This window comes from the organism of the source record quoted next, unplaced genomic scaffold (genome assembly GCF_019419815.1).
Source record: "Pyrus x bretschneideri cultivar Hongxiangsu unplaced genomic scaffold, Pyrus_bretschneideri_v1 Contig3, whole genome shotgun sequence".
Lineage (NCBI taxonomy): Eukaryota > Viridiplantae > Streptophyta > Magnoliopsida > Rosales > Rosaceae > Pyrus > Pyrus x bretschneideri.
This window is the reverse complement of record NW_025999612.1, coordinates 533,560-551,936: the sequence shown is the minus strand read 5'-3', so window position 1 is coordinate 551,936 and position 18,377 is coordinate 533,560.

Here is an 18,377-nt window from a genome sequence, read left to right as displayed (position 1 = left end):
GAAGTATGTGTTCTTGGGCCAAGATCAAACGCTACCCGTCATCATTTCAAACTTACTCACGGCTCAAGAAGAAGACAAGTTGATAAGGGTGTTAAAAGAGCACAAATCTGCCATTGGATGGACTTTGGCGGATATCAAAGGCATTAGTCCCACCACGTGCATGCATCGCATCCTTTTGGAGGAGGAAGCCAAGCTATCTCGTGAAGCTCAACGTCGCCTTAATCCACCTATGTTGGAAGTAGTGAAAAATGAGGTTATAAAATTACTTGATTGTGGTGTTATATATCCTATTTCTGATAGTCGTTGGGTGTCACCTGTGCAGGTTGTTCCAAAGAAGTCTGGCGTCACAGTGGTGAAGAATGAAGAACAAGAGCTTGTCCCCACTCGTGTTGTGACTGGTTGGCGTGTTTGCATTGATTACAGGAAGTTAAATGCCATGACAAGGAAGGATCACTTTCCATTACCATTCCTCGACCAAATGTTGGAAAGGTTAGCTGGTTATGAATTTTATTGCTTTCTTGATGGATATTCCGGATATAACCAGATTGTGATCGCTCCGGAGGACCAAGAGAAGACAACATTTACGTGCCCCTTTGGCACTTTTGCATATAGACGCATGCCATTTGGCTTGTGCAATGCTCCGGCGATGTTTCAACGATGCATGGTGAGTATATTCTCTGATTATGTGGAGAAGATTATTGAGATATTCATGGATGATTTTAGCGTGTTTGGAAATTCATTTGATCATTGCTTGAATAATCTGACTTTAATCTTGAAACGTTGTGTTGAAACGAATCTTGTACTTAATTGGGAAAAATGCCACTTCATGGTTAAGCAAGGTATTGTTCTAGGCCATATCATTTCCGAAAAAGGCATTGAAGTAGATAAATCTAAGGTAGACCTTGTTCGCCACTTACCCTCTCCAACTTCGGTTAGAGAGGTACGTTCGTTTCTTGGCCATGCAGGGTTCTATAGGCGTTTTATCAAGGACTTCTCCAAGATGTCCAACCCTCTTTGCCGATTGCTTCAAAAAGATGTGCCATTCAAGTTTGATGAAGAGTGTAATTTGGCATTTAACCAACTCAAGGAGAAGCTAGTCTCGGCCCCCATTATTGTACCTCCAGATTGGAGCCTTCCGTTCGAGCTCATGTGCGATGCATCCGACTATGCATTAGGAGCTATTCTAGGACAAAGAAGAGACAAGCGACCGCATGTCATATACTATGCCTCTCGGACTCTCAATGATGCCCAATTGATCTACTCCACGACTGAAAAAGAACTTCTAGCTGTGGTTTTTGCTTTAGATAAATTCCGTTCATATTTAATTGGTACTAAAGTAATCGTTTATTCTGATCATGCAGCTTTGAGGTACTTGCTCACGAAAAAGGAAGCAAAACCGAGGCTTATCCGTTGGATTCTTCTTCTTCAAGAATTTGATATTGAAATCAGGGATAAGAAAGGAAGCGAGAATGTAGTGGCTGATCATTTAAGCCGAATGATCCACGAGGAGCATGAACATGCCGTACCTATCCCTGAAACTTTTCCCGATGAGCAGCTGCTATCCATTGAGGTAAGTGAACCATGGTATGCAGATTTAGTGAATTACTTGGTGGCTAAACAATTTCCAAATGAGCTCAATAGGCACCAACGTGACAAACTTAGGCATGATGCACGGTTTTATGTATGGGATGATCCGTACTTATGGAAATTTTGTCTCGATCAGATTATACGTCGTTGTGTGCATGATTCTGAATGTCATTCAATTTTGAGTTTTTGTCATACATATGCATGTGGAGGGCACTTTGGCACACAACGCACGGCCCTCAAAGTGTTACAATGTGGATTTTATTGGCCTAGTATTTTTAAGGATGCTAAAACGTTTTGCCTAACATGTGATAAATGCCAAAGAATGGGTGGTATTACTGCAAGAGACCAAATGCCGCAGGTTTCTATCCTAAATGTTGAAATTTTTTATGTTTGGGGTATTGACTTTATGGGTCCCTTTCCATCATCTTATGGTTTCACTTATATCTTGCTAGCCGTTGATTATGTTTCTAAATGGGTGGAAGCAAAAGCCACCCGTACTAACGATTCTAAGGTGGTTGCAGATTTCGTGAAAACTAACATTTTTGCTAGGTTTGGAATGCCGAGAGTAATCATAAGTGATGGAGGGTCTCATTTTTCCAACCGGACCATTGAAGCATTATTGAGGAAATACAGTGTCAACCATAAGGTTTCTACACCTTACCATCCTCAAACAAATGGCCAAGCCGAGGTTTCCAACCGAGAGATCAAGCAAATCCTAGAAAAGACCGTTGGGCCAACAAGAAAGGATTGGAGTTTACGGTTAGATGATGCACTTTGGGCGTATCGTACGGCATACAAAACCCCCATTGGGATGTCCCCTTTTCGACTTGTCTATGGCAAGGCGTGCCATCTTCCCGTGGAGTTGGAGCATAAAGCTCTTTGGGCCGTCAAGAAGTTCAACATGCACTTAGATGAAGCAGGAAGCCATAGGAAATTCCAATTGAATGAGCTTGATGAAATACGGCACGATGCGTACTAGAATGTAAGCATTTACAAGCAAAAGACCAAAGCTTTCCATGATAACATGATCCGTGGGAAATCCTTCTCCATTGGGCAGAAAGTGCTATTGTTCAATTCCCGTTTACGTTTGTTTCCCGGTAAGTTACGTTCTAAGTGGATTGGACCGTTTGTTATTACTAATGTTTTTGTTCATGGTGCAGTCCAAATCCAGAGCTTGAAAACGGGACATGAATTTAAGGTGAACGGGCATCGTTTGAAGGCCTATTATGAGAACTTTGTGGAGCACACCGTGGATGACACCCCCTTGGGTACCGTGGGCTCCAATTTGGAGTAAATGGATTCTTCGTCCGGCTGCAAGACGTAAAAGAAAGCACTACTTGGGAGGCAACCCAATACAGTGAATAAAGCTTGTTTATTGATTTCCGGGTGATTACAAAAAAAAAAAAAAAAAAAAAAAAACATGGCAGAAAGATGAAGTCTTCACAAAGGTTGTGTACTTGAGGCCCCACTACGTGGCAACACTCTCGGAACAGGAGGCATCGGAGCAAGAGGCATCGGAGCGGAAGGCATCGGAGCGGGAGGCACCGAAGATAGATCATTCAAGGCCCCAAACCTTGGTGGAACGCTGGATGACCCAGGAAAGAGGTGCCTCTGGAAGAAAGCTGCAAACCGTTGACGGTCATCAAGCTCATCAAGCTTCCTCTTCATGCCTGTTGAATAATTGTTGGCAAGTACGTGCAAACTTCGGTTCTCGTACTTAAGCTGTTTGATCTCCTGCTTAAGACTCTCCACCTCCGCCATCAAGGATTCAACCTGTCAGGAGCGAGCAAGAAGGCGTTGGCCCATGTTGGACACAGAGCCAGTGCACTGAACACTCAGAGCCAGGGATTCTTGAACGGCCAACTCATTGGACCGTCCTAAAAGCAGCTGACTGTCTTTGGGAGTGAGGAGGTTCCGAGCCACTATCGTAGCCGTTGTGGGATCCGTCATCACAGAGTCTTCATCTGTAAGAGGGCCATGGGAAGATAAGAAAGACGGGCACCATACCTTACCCTGACGAGACGCGACCGGATCACTGCTTAGACTCAAATCTAAGCAAAGGTTCGATGGGTTGGATGAGTTAGCCATTGTTCACGAAGTTAAAAGAGAAGGGGTGGACGGAGTAGATTTTCAAAAGGGCCGGAGACGAGTTTCAAGAATGGAAAATCTTCAGAGTGTGTAAGTTGGCGGTGATCGATAGCTCTATAAAAAGCCAAGGCAACGCGTCCACCAATTCAAAAAGCCTCAGTTTTTCAGAAATCGCGTTCAACACGTGGAGGCCATCATCGCAACTACACGTCTTTAGCCGACAAGCGCAAAGTTCGGCGACGCTTTATCTGCTTTTCAGAAAACGCGTGCAGCTTTATCGAAGAGGCGTCTTCAAAGATCGAAGAGTCGTCACTATTCCAAAAAGCCGGATTTGCGGGATCAAAATGTTTGTCGACAACGGTAAAAGAACAGTATCACCACTTGCTATTGAATTCCCTATATATGTCGACCTTCATTTTTTTTTGGCAAGACAGAACTGAAGAAAATGCCCAACTCTTTCTCACCTCTGAAGGCGCACTCCCAGCAAAGCCTTTCGAAATACTCCATTCTTTCTTCTTCCCCAAAGATGATACCAGATGCCTGGAGTACAGATGACCCAGGAGGAAACAGCACCACAAATACATGTGCTGATTCATTCACCGCTTCTTCAAAAGCAAAGGTATCTCATATCATCAAGGGCAAAAGCAAAGGTATCTCATATCATGCTCTTTCCCTGTCTTTTCCTTTGTCCTTGATATTACTTGCATGGCAAAGTGAAAGAAGCAATCAGCCGGCACTTGGAGTCTATCTGGACTCTATTCCCTGGTTGCTTACCTAGCTTTGCTGAGCTATCCTCTAACCCTCTTCAATACGAATTGCAGAGATTGAACAAAGAAACAGATAAAAGAAGGAAGCTCAGACCTTCGGGGGAGACCAAAGGAAGCCTGCTACCCAGTTCAAGAGTAGCACAAAGGAAAATCAACGATGGGAGCAGCGCATTTCAAGAGTAAGCCTGTGGAATCACTCAAGATGAAGCCTCACTGCAATCACCAAGGAGAAGATGGAATTTACACTCCATAACCAGATTTGCATCTCTAAAACTCTTCTCTTTGTTAGATACATTCTGCCATGTTTAGTATGTTTAGTTGCTGTTTTATATGTTTTCTTTTGTTTGGTGTGTTTTAAGCTTAAAACATTGAGGACAATGTTTGATTTAAGTGTGGGGGGGGTAACTAAGTATGTTGATGCAAATTTGTTGGATTTTATCACCCATAACTTCAAGTGTTGTTCCTTGCTCTTTTAAAATGTTTTTAAACTGTTTTAGTGTGTTTTGACTTAAAAATTCGAAAATCCCATAAAAATTTGAAAAATTGTTTTGAAAAACCCAAAAAGAGTTGTTTTTGTGTGTTTGTGTCGTAGGTCACCTTCCAACACAATGATGAGGATTTGGTTTTTAATTGCATGATGGTTAAAGAAAGTTACAAACATGGATGGACGTTTGATATACTCTTTGGTTTATGCTTGGTTGTCGTTATAGTTTACGAATTCACATGTAATCACAAATGATAAAAATTAGTTTTTGTAACATGCTTGAAGGAAGGAACTTAAACAAACAATACATCCCTGTGAGACTTGAGCCTAAACGTTAATTGGAGAGTAATAATCTGTGCGTCATTGTTTTCTAAAGTCGTTGCATGATCTCATTATTCTTTGCTTGGTTACTACTTAGAAGGCGTTTCATCACTTAGTTCCAAATGCTAGAACTCATGCCCATTTCATTCAAAGCATGTCATTGATTTGCATACCACATATTCAAGATGAAGTTGTGTAGTGACTACCATCAAAGCCAAACAGCCATGTGCCCTTCACTCATTTTGTGTTTAAGTTTAACCCCATTGAGCCGTGTTAGCCCATATTCTTTGTTAACCCGCATTATCCTCACCTAGCCTAGATTAGGACCATCCTTACCCTTGTTCTTGAAGCATAGTAAGCAAGGAATTCCTTTTGATTAATGTGTTGCAGGAAATAAGTGTGGGGGAAAGATTATTGATGTGAGTTTATGTGCCATAGGCACAGTTAAAAAAAAAAAAAAAAAAAAGAGAAAAGAAGAAAGAAATAAAAGAAAAGAAAAAAAATGAAAGAAAAAAATTGAAAAGTATTGGTTGTTGAAGTAAGGGCCCAAAACAATGAATTAGGCCCTAAGAGTTGTTAGAATCTCCCCTATTTGTTTAAAAAGTTGATTTCTGCATTCTAAGGGAATTCTAGGTCTTAATTTCATTACTTTACTTACTATTGCTTAAAGAACTTTTGTTTATCCTTACCTTTCCTTGTTAGCCAATACCCCAAGCCCCGTTACAACCCTTGACTTCTATCTTGAGTGTTGTGCATTTCAATTGTGGAGGTTGAATTTGGTATGAGCATATGGTGTCACTGGTTCTCGCATCTAAGTAGTAGCATTCCATTCATGAGATCATATCTAAACACGTTTAATTACTACAGAAATTGCGTTCTTTGTTATAACATATGTGAGTACTAGTCTTTCATGTTTACATCAATCTTCTCACATATAACTAGTGTAGGGTGTGTAGTCCGAAAATCTGAGTGAAAATAGAGAGCATAACTAGTGAGGAATTGAGGGAATTCTCTAAGGCATGTTACTACATTCAAAATGTGTTTTAATTGATTAAATGCGAACTAGTGAATGGTGACTATGAGTAAGTATGTGCTTGAGGGGAAAGAAGACTAAAAGCTATGTGTGTAATGATCTTAGACATGTCATGTTTCATTGGAAATCCCTGAGGCAAACGTTGGAAGGTTTAGGTTATGTTTTGTTTGTTTTGTTGCGTTTTGTTTACTGTAGTTGTTTTGTTTTGCTCGAGGACTAGCAAAAGTTAAGTGTGGGGAAATTTGATAGGAGCATATTCATGCGACTTAATTAGCTTGTTCTCATGCATTTATGTTGTGTTTACTTATCTATTTCAGTGTTTAAGGCCACTTTTGTGTATTTTCAGATTATAAGGCCAAAGTGTGCAAGAAGATGCAAAGTGGAGCTTTTTGGAGCGAAAGAGGAATGAATGAGTTGAAGACTTGAAGAAACGACGAATTCTTACTCCAACGATGAATTCTTACCAAAACGAGGAATCCTACTCAAACAAGGTTTCCTATTTTAGGAAAGTTAACCCTAAGTTTTCCGTTTTGGTAACCTTTCCTAATCTTAAACGTCCGTATTTTCTAGCCACTTTGAAGTCCTTGTAGGCGCTTTAGGACACAAAACGAATGCCCTAGCCCAAATTCCAACCAATGCCGTGGGCTTTAGCCCAAGTTCCTTCCCTTGCCATGCAAGGGGGGGCATTTTAGGCCCTTTTATGCATTTAAACCCTAACCCTATTAACCCTAGTTCTACAATAAGTTGAAGCCGCACCCTAATTCAAATTGATGCACTTTAATTCATTTTTTTTTCAGCCACCATATATCCCATATTCATTCCATCCGTGGCCTTCCATTGAATTATCACCCTAATTAGCCACCATCCCATTATTCATCCCTTTCGTGCATTCAACACCCTAATATATTTTCTATTCAGCCATAAACCAGAAAATCAATACAAAAACCCGTGCATTACCTCCACCATTCCAAAAGCCGCTGCACCATATTCATTCCATAACCTAAAGACCTAACATTCACTCCATTCTTTCCCATATTCTAATCCTAAACCGTGCACCCAAAATAAAATATTCTAAGCCATTCATTCCATTACCTTTCATCCCATTATTCCTTCCCACAAATACCTTAAACAAACATCCATTCACTTCTCTAATCCTCCTATAAATACCCATTCATTCCATTCACCAAGGATCTCATTTTCCATTGCAATACACAAACACTTCCCCTTCCATTTCTGTTCAGTTTTTTTCCTCCATTGCAGCCACTATCCAACCACTTCCCATCCCTCAAAAACACTTCATACCATCACACAACCTATCCTTAAACCTTGTGCTACAACAACGAGGAAGAGAAGAGTGCCTAAACGTTCATACAATTCAAGTTTGAGTTGTTGGAATGTTTAGGTGTTTCTTTGATTTCAAAGTTTCATTTTAATTCTCTTTGTTTTGTACGTATAAGGAATGGAAGAGAAGAGTGCTTAAACGTTCATACAATTCAAGTTTTGAGTTGTTGGAATGTTTAGGTGTTTCTTTGATTTCAAAGTTATGAGGAACTAAACCCCCTTTAGCTAGGGGGTGATTCGAAACTATGTTTATATTTGCAATATGAATTGATTAACTTTCGTTGGAATTTCATAAGTTGTGGATTCAATTTGTTTAACCGTTTGATTGATAACTTATTTATGAATGTTTATTAAGAATGCGCGCTTAATTTTCATGCATAAATATGACGCTAGAATATAAGTGATTTTCACCTAATCGTTATGAACTTATATTCACAAGTAGTGGAGGTTGCTTATAAACAATCGCGTTAAATGAATTCTTGGCACGAGTTTCATGCTCATCATAGTAACGAATGCCTCGTCAACACTTATAGTTTTCATAATACTTAATGATCTTTGATTGTATCTTTATTGTGCTGTTCACGTAAAGGACTTTTGGAGAATGTTGTGAATTGCGTTGCGCAAACCCATCCAATTCATTAACTTAAGGAAAACTTGACGGTTAATTTAAGCGGACCTAATTAATCCGGAGTGTTGAGTTTCATAATTTATCGAAAGACCAACTGAGAATCAATCTTGTATGCAAGTATAACTTGTGTGGAGAAGAACCCCTTAGCTAGCCTTCATTCCATTCATTCCATCACAAATTCATATTTACATTCCGCTGAGTTTATTAACTTGTTTTGTTATTTCAATTTTCGTCAAATCAAAACTTCCCCCCCCCCCCTTTTACTTTCTTGTTCTTTAGTGCTTAGAATCTGTTTAGTTTATGTTTTAAAGTATTTTGAATCAAGCCATAATCTTAAATTCGTCCAAAATTAGTTTTGAGTCTTTTGGTTTGTCTTAATGTTTTAAATTTTAGTTTTGCATTCTTTGAGTCTAGTTTAGTGTTTTATATTGTTTTTACGTTCTTAAGTCAATTTAGAAGGTTTTAGCAAGCCCTCCTAATCCCCGGTCTAGAACGATCCCTCACTTATCCATTCTACTACAATTGTCAAACGAGGGTTTAATTTGAGTGTCAAGTAATTCTCGCATCACTTACTTAGCTTGTTTTCGTGCATTTATGTTGTTAAGTCATAGTTGTTTTAGTAGTTTAAGGCCATTTTCGTGTGTTTTTAGGTTGCCATGGCTAAGGAAGCAAAAAGGTGCATTTTGGAGCATTTTGGAGCAAAATTGGACTTGGAATGGATAGTTTATGCTTGGAGCAAAAGGAATGGACGAAATTGAAGACCAAAAAGAGTTAGAATTCCTAATCACAAGAGGATTCCTAATCACATGAGGAATCCTAGTCAAAGAAGGTTTCCTACTTGAAGTAGGAAAGTTAAGCCAAGATTTCCTATTTTGGTTTAACCTTAAAGACTCCATGTTTCAGCAACATTAAGGACTTCTATCCATTCTAGGACAGAAAACAAAGTTTCCTTGCAACATAAATTCCTTGTCGTGTATCCCCCTTAGTGTTTCCCTTCCTTGCCGTGCAAGGGAGGGCCTTCTTTCCTATTCTAAAGCATTAAAACACATTCCTTTTTCATATCAAACTCAGCCATAACTCACATACCCTTTTCTATTCCAAAATTCTTGCCTAATTTCAGAAATAAAGAGCATTCCCTTTCTTGCACTCCTTTGCCGCAAGTTACTTCCTTTTCCCTTTAATTTTTGACTTTGTGTTTCCTATTCTTTAAGAATTTGGAGTTAATTCCTTTCCTAAACTAAGTAATAAAGTCTTAGGATTCTTTCTTCCTTATAAAACCCCTATGCCGCACCCTTATTGAACCCTAATCACCCTTCCATACAACCTGTCATCATTCACATAACCAAAGTCCTTTGCCGCAGCCTTCTATCAAGGTTTCCACCATTCTCCCACTTCCATACCTTCATCCAAGCCTCCATACACCCTCCATAACCTTTGCCGCACCACCCTACTCTCCTAAATCCATTCAAAACCCAGAAAATCATCCACAAAACCACCTTAGACTTTTGTGCCGTGACTTAGCAAGGAAGAAGAGAAGGAAGACGAAGCCTTGGACGGTTGTGCATTCAAGTTGGAGTGTTGGAACGTTTTTAGGTGTAATCTATCTTTTGTTTTCAATGTTTAATTCTATTTTCCTTTGCTTTGTTATGAACATGAAAAGCTAAACTCGTTTTAGCCTAGGGATGCTTTGAAACCATGATTACGTTTATAATATGAGTTGATAAATTTCAGTTGTGATTTCATAAATTGTGAATGCAATTTACTTAACCGTTTGATGGATAACTTATTCTTGTATGTCGATTAGGGAGGCCTACTTAATTTGCATGCTTGAATTTGGTGCTAGAATATAAGGAAGTTTCACATAATCGTCACAAACTTATATTCACAAGTAGTTAAGGCTGTTTTCACAATCATGTTAAGCAAATTCCTAGCATGAGTATCATGATGTCATAGTTACAAGTGCTTTGTCAATACTTATGATTTCCATTGAACGTAATGATTTTTGATGGTATCTCTATTATGATGTCATGTAGGGGACTTTTGAAGAATGCTTTGGGTTGTCGTATGATGTCATCCAATCCACTAACTTAAGGGAAATCTGAGGGTTAATTAGCGATGTCACGGTTAATCTGGGGTGTTGAGGTTCATGGTTTATTGGAAAAGCAACTGGAAATCAATTTATGTTTGAATGTATCATGTGTGGAGAAGTATCCCTTGGCTATTCCATCATCCATTGGTTTTTCTTAATTTCGTCAAAATCCGTTTTAAGTTTTTAATTCACTTGTTTTTCTTTTAAATTCGTCCAAAATCAAATCCCCTCTTTTTACATGTTCCAAATCTGTCCAAAAGTGTGTTTTTGAGTCTTTTGAGTCAAAACTAATTGTATTTTCGTCCAAATTGAGTCCTAGAGTCTAAATTGAGTCTTTTTGATTGTTTTGAGTTGTTTTGAGTCTTTGACGTTTGTTTTGAGTCATACAAGTTTAGTTAAGAGTCTTATGAATTTGTTTAAGTGTTTTAAAGCATATTTTTACATCTTTGAGTCGATTTTCATTAGATTAGCAATCCCTCCTAATCCCCGGCCTAGAACGAACCCTACTTATATCTATACTACAATTGTCAAAAAGAGGGTTTAATTTGTGTGCTATTATATTTCACATCACTCTGCATCACCGGGATCACTAGGGGGTGCCCAACAAGCTCTCCAAGATTAAGGTTGTGAGGATGTCGATCTCCCAAATGTTAACGGTGATGTCACAAAAGTCGTCGCCAATTCAAGTCGTCACCAAAAATGGTCTCAATCTTGGTCTATTTCAGTTAAGGGTGTCAAAGGGTGCAAGGATGGGTGTCTTGAGAAATTTTTATTTTAGGGAAGATACGGCGAAGTTTACCATAGATAGAGGTAGATGAGTGTGGTTTGCGATCAGAGCTAATTGTGGGATTGAGTTTTTGGGTTGACAACTTTTTCAATTAATTATTAAATTATTAAACCTGTTTCTAATTTATTTTTAATTATTTAGACTTGTGGGACCCATTTAAATGTCATATCGGCACAAAACAAATTTTTTTATAGAATGATGACGGAAGGACCACATTGATTTGAAACACCTATTTCTAGGGCTACATTGATCGGTATTCAATTTCAGGGACCATGTTGTTGATGTTAGTCAATTGGAATGAATATATGTGATAAAAACGACTTAGGGGATCCATTTATATGCCACATCAGCATAGAACATAATTTTTACATAATTGTGACGGAATGACCACATTGATTTAAGCTACCTATTTCTAGGATTACATTAATTGATTTTCAATTGAGGGATCATCCTGATGATGTGGGTCAATTTCAAGGATTATTATTTATGATAAAAAAAAAAGAACAAAAAAATTGAATTAGTGGGCTCATCTATGTGCCACATCAGCAAAGAACATAAATTTGGCATAATTGTGATGAAATGACTACATTGATTTGCAACACTTGTTTTCAGGGACTACATTGAGCGATTTTCAATTTCAGGACCATCTTGATGGTGTGTGTCAATTTCAGGGAGTGATACATGAAATGAATGACTGAGATTATAAAAAAAAAAATGAAAAAAATGCTATAAAGACCATTATATATTGTAAACCATATTGGTCGTTGAATTTTTTATTTTAATGATTTAAAGAAAGAATCCAACCATCTACCGCCACATCATGTGGTTTACAAAACATGGTTGAAAAAAATGATTTCTCTAGCATCACTAAAAAAATAATTTAAATAGTTGAAACAATCAAATGTAATGGCTAAAACACGCTCTAAATCCTAGCCATTTGCAGGTTTCTTTTTCTTTTGTAACTTAATACTAGAATAGTGGTATTCTTCTTGGTTCAATCGTCCATCTAAAGGGTTTAGGGTATCCTTGTTTGGGCTCTTTAGGTTTCACTAGACTAGACTGGCTTACTAGTCCGTATTTGATTTGAGTCGGGACTGTTTTTAATGGGATTAAGTTGGACTCGTTCCGACTAAAGCTTTGCTACCTTGTCTTAGCGAGGACCCTCGAAAAGGATGGGATTGTTAATCCTGTCTCTCTAATACCTGCGTCGTTTGCGATATGCAAGCATGCGCTGGCAAATTCAGTCGCCAAATCCTGCCGTCTCGCTAATTTCCATCATCCCACGAACCCTGTCATCAAATCATGTTGTCTCGCCTATCTCCCTCATCCCGTGAACCCAACCCCTTATTTGCTTCAAATTGATTTCTCTCCCTCTTAAGAAAACTGACGAACCCATAGCCCATATTTCCCCTCTTTGCTTCATAGAGGAACACCTGGCTAGATCTGCTCTGAATTTGATATAAAGCCAAGAACTGGAATTGTAATTCCAAAGAAAAATATCAAAACAAATTCAAAGTTTCATACTTTAAAAAAGTGAAGAAGAAAGCAAAGTAATTTGAGTGAAAAGGGAGAAAAAGAGGGAGTGGGGAGCGAGACAGTGGGACGAACAAAATAGGGAGTAAAAGATGGAGAGGGGAGGAAGACGATGACGGAGAAAAAGAGAGGTTAAGGGAATGGAAGAAGAGTCACTTAGCACTATAGTCTAGTAGTATTCATCATCAAGTACTATGGTCGAGTGGTATTCCTCTTCACTTGTAAGTGAGAGGTCTTAGGTTCGATTCTTGCCAAAGGCGAATTTGAACCATGTTATTTCTAGCTCGTTGTGAGGCTAAACCTACCCCTTTCCTCTTAGTGTAGATAATATCGTTTGTTCAAAAAAAAAATGGAAGAGGAGTTAAGAAAATAAATAAATATACTAATATTATAATATTACTAGATATTGATTAAATTGACACATCCCGACCCGGATTGTCCATTAGGACTTCGAATCGAGTTGTGATGGCTGACACGTGAAAGGTGACGAAGCCATAAAGTATAGTGATGTGGAATATGTGAATAAATTTAAACCTAAAAGTGCCTAAATATGAGAGGGCGCTATGAGTGGAAATGAACGCATTTCACACGTGACATCAGAGCATAAGTAAAGTACAGTAGAGTGGATTGAAAATCATACCATCAAAGGTAATCTTCAATACCAAGATTTGCCACGAGTCCTCGTCGATACGAAAACTCTGCTACAAGAACCTGGAGGGATAAAAAAAAAAGAGTGAGTGGGCCTGAAAATAACGCTTTAATAAAGACCTTCTAAACGTTATAATCTCTTGCTATAATACCTGTATAGTTTCCAAGAAATCATAATACGTATAAGTACGAAATCAAATGTAAATCAACAGTAAATCCATGAATATTCCAAATCACTACATATCGGCAACAGTATATAAAAAAAATCAAGTGCTCATCAATCTATGATAACACATGAGTCGGAGTTGCCTAATGCAACTTGTACAACTCATAAATCAATCTATAATAACACATGAGTTGGAGTTGTCTAATGCAACCTGTACGACTCATAGGCAACCTGTATGACAGTGTCGGAGTTGCCTAGTATTGCAACCTATACAACAGTGTCAGAGTTACCTAATATTGCAACCTGTATGACAATGTTGGAGTTGCCTAGTATTGCAACCTATACGATAATGTCGGAGTTGCCTATTATTGCAATATAACAGTGTCGGAGTTGTCTATTATTACAACCTGTACAATAGTGTTGGAGTTGCCCATTATTACAACCTGTACGACAGTGTCGAAGTTGCCTATTATTGCAACCTGTACAATAATGTCAGAGTTGTCTATTATTGCAACCTATATAACAATGTCGAAGTTGTCTATTATTGCAACCTGTACGATAGTGTCCGAGTTGCATAAAACATAAATATAGTCAAGCCATAACTCAATCATTTCAAATAACACCATAAACTCACCTGAACTTACCTACGCGTCCTGCGTTCACCTTAGCACTTCCAAGCATTTACAACAATTATATGCAGGTAATATGCATATGGATAAGCCATGATGCAATAGTATTTTAAAATATATATTAACATGGTATAAAATGCATAAATCAATTTAAAAGCATTTGTGGAACTATCAATCATATATATATACTATAAAAAGGAAAAGACCCACTCACTTGAGGTACGCGCCACGACTCTCTAGCACGAATATCGAGACATCACAAATGATCACCACCTAGAACAAATATTCAATCAGGTCTCAGAATTCTTATCGATAGGACACATAACTTACATAAAACAGATCCCCCAAGGACGTTCTAGAATGATTTGTAACCCATTGACCAAAAGTCAATCGTCGATCAATGGTCGACTGTAAGGTCTACAACCCTACGTAACTCGATCCGGAAGATCCGTTCTCAGATTTTTGATCCGTAACTTCCAAAGATTCACATTATGCTTCTAGAACAACATCCTAAAGTTTCGGAAGGATCCAACGGTCAGATCTCCACCAATTGCAAATTCATGTGGCGGTCAATATTTTATTTTACAAACTTACAAATCTAATTAGGGAAGATCCATACTTCAGATTCCCGATCTGTAAGTTCCTAAGGACCTCAAATATTACGAATAATAACCTATTAAAATTTGGTGATGACCCAACAGTCGGATCGTTGATTCTTATAATAACCAAGTAGCGGACCTTAGCGAAATTGTACCCAAACAATGGAATTTCGTTAATCGGACATCACATATTGAATTGGGGTATCAAGTTTAGCCAAGGAAGGTTAGGGGTGTCTCGGCCCACGCGCCACCGCACGTGGTGGTTGGTCGCCCCGACTCGTTAGAAAATTCCACTATTTCTAAAAATTTTCAAATTTTACAAGAATGAAGATCTCAGTGAGTAGAGCAAGTTTCATACCTGTGTCCAAGTCCAATTGGGCCGGGAAAAGCTTCAAATGCCAAGAACCCACCCAACCCTAGAATTTAGGTGTTCTTCAATCGATCAATCCGCAACACCACCGGCCCTAAAATTGTTTGGGCTTTGTACCTGACCTCCAGAGAAGTGTTTTGGTGGTGGTGATTGAAGGTAAGTGTTTCAGAAATGGGTGGATTGCCACCTAGTACCTAAGAAGCCGTGCGTTAGCCTTCACGAAATTGGAACCAAAACTCTCTGTTTTTGGGCTGAGATGGTGGATGGGAGGCCACATGAGTGATTTCAACGAGAAAAATGGCGGAAATTCGCCAGATTTTGGTCGGGTGGTGCGCGGGTGTATGGACCGGCGGGATGGTTGGAGCTTCCCTTCTTTCTTCTTTTTTTTTTCCTAATTTTAGATTGGTCCTCCCTTAATTTGATTGGTCCTTTATTCTTTGTTTAAAATTGATTGGGCTTTCTTTCCCACAAGGTGGGAGTTCAAATAATTTATAACTAAACTTTAAATAACCAATTTCAAATGCCTGTAACTATACCATTATAATCCGGACTTGCAAACGGCTTTTGCCTATGCGTTTGTGGCAATGATTACTACACAAATACTCCAAAAGAATGACTAATACATTTCTGTAAACAATGCTCAATGGAAGTCAAAATCCTTGCCTCTAGGGCATTTTTGTTAATTCACGCTTTTAAAATTTATAAAACATAAAATTAGGGACATGTTGTTACAATCTACCCACCTTAAAAAAATTTCATCCCCGAAATTTAAAATCACTTGCTATGCATTAAAATACTTAAGATAGAAAGAAGATGTATAAAGAAGACATCAAGTTAGAGTGCCTGCATAAAAGAGAATGTCATTGTGTCACGATCGGAGTGTAGTGATTCCTCTTTCATGCCTCCAAACTCAAACTTTCCTTCTCCTTCAGTATAATACTATAATAAGATACTTTTATAAAGTAGAAAGTCAAAATAGATATATAATAACATATGCCAAACTACGTGTATATTAGTGTAAGATTTAAAATAATTGCACTAAAATCCAAACTACACATAAAAAAATTCACCTACGCACTCGTTGCGTTACATATTCCAAAGATAATCATGTAACATCTTTGGGTTGAGCCCAAAAAATGAATAATTAATTGAATAAGCAAATACAAATGCTAACATAAAATGACTTACTTGTCTACTTGCTTAACGAACCCAACGAATAAGTTATTGATATTACGGTATGCAACTCACAATACCGACAACTCACTGTTGTCTCAATAAGCAAGTAACAAATTTTTGAGGGTGCAATATTTTACTCACGCACTACCCTCACAGGTAACATCAACAATAATCATAATTTCTATATCGTAACCTCGATCATTCAAATACATGTTCCCAATACTCATTTGTCAAACATGTTCCATGCGTAAAATCTCTATACCAAGGCTCAAACAATACCATAGCCAAACTAGAAATGTAACCGCAGTTACACATAACTTTAACCAAGGTAAGTGCCTACCATGACTGGCTAAACTATAAAATATTCAAAAGCAATATGTCCTTCAATATCCGGATAGTTCATTCAGACTAACCATTAGTCTGAGGATGAAATGTGATACGTGGCAAAGCTTAATGCATACGGCTTTCAAGAAGGCTTTCCAAGACTTGGAAATGAAATATGTGTCACGATGAGATATAGTAGCGACATACATACCACATAACCCAACAATGCAGTTCATAACACCGTAGTGAGTAGGTTCATATTGAATTTTCCCTTGAGTTTAGCAAAACTACACCAATAAAAACAATCAAGAATTTGAAAATCAAACAAGTCCATCAAATCTAGAATACAAGGAAATTGAAATTAATGTATGACATCTCGCTACAACGGTAGCTTCTGAAACATTCAATCACCAACGGTTAAGATTCATTTAGCAGAGTATTTGTTGAGTGATTGTAACATCCCACATCGCCCAGGGAAGTGGATCATATAAGCCTTATATGTATATTCTCATCTCTACCTAGCACGAGGCCTTTTAGGAGCTCACTAGCTTCAGAGTTCATCAGAGCTTCGAAGTTAAGCGAGTTCACACGAGATCAATCCTAGGATGGGTGACCCACTGGAAAGTTCTCGTGTGAGTTCCAAAAAACAAAACCGTTAAGGTGTGGTAGGGGTCCAAAACGGACAATATCGTGCTATGGTGGAGTCGAGCACGAGATGTGGTAGGGGCCCGGGCTAGGATGTGACAATTTCAATATCGTGCTACAGTGGAGTCAAGCCCGAGATGTGGTGGGGGCCCGGGCTAGGATGTGATAATTTGGGCCCCCACCACATCCCGGGCTTGACTCCACCGTAGCACGATATTGTTTGCTTTGTACCCCACACTCTCACGGTTTTGTTTTTGGGAATTCACACGAGAACTTTAAATTGTCACATCCCGACCCGGGCCCCCACCAAATCCCTCGGGCCCCCACCACATCCCGGGCTTGACTCCACCGTAGCACAATATTGTTCGCTTTGTACCCCAACCCTCATGGTTTTGTTTCTGGGAACTCACACGAGAACTTTAAATTGTCAATCCCGACTCGGGCCCCCACCAAATCCCGGGCTCAACTCCATCGTAGCACGATATTGTCCGCTTTGGGCCCCGACCACGACTTCACGGTTTTGTTTCTGGGAACTCACATGAGAACTTCCTAGTGGGTCACCCATCCTGGGAATGCTTTCGCCCGAACTCGCTTAACTTCGAAGTTCCTACGGAACCGGAAGCCAGTGAGCTCCCAAAAAGCCCCGTACTGGGTAGAGATAGGAATATACATATAAGGCTTACAGGATCCTCACCCCAGGGTGATGTGGGATCTTACAATCCACCCCTCTTAGGGGCCCGACATCTTCGTCAGCACACTTCCCGCCAGAGATTGACTCTGATACCAAATTGTCATATCCCGACCCGGGCCCTCACCATATCCCGGGCTCAACTCCATCGTAGCACGATATTGTTCGTTTTGGGCCCCGACCACACCTTCACGGTTTTTTCTGGGAACTCACACGATAACTTCCTAATGGGTCATCCATCTTGGGATTGCTTTCTCGCGAACTCACTGGCTTCAGGTTCCGTAGGAACTCCAAAGTTAAGTGAGTTCGCGCGAGAGCAATCCCAGGACCCACTGAGAAGTTCTCGTGTGAGTTCCTAAAAAACAAAACAGTGAAGGCATGGTCAAGGCCCAAAACGGATAATATCGTGTTACGGTGGAGTCGAGCCCAGGATGTGGTGAGGGTCCGAGTCAGGATGTGACATAAATAATATAA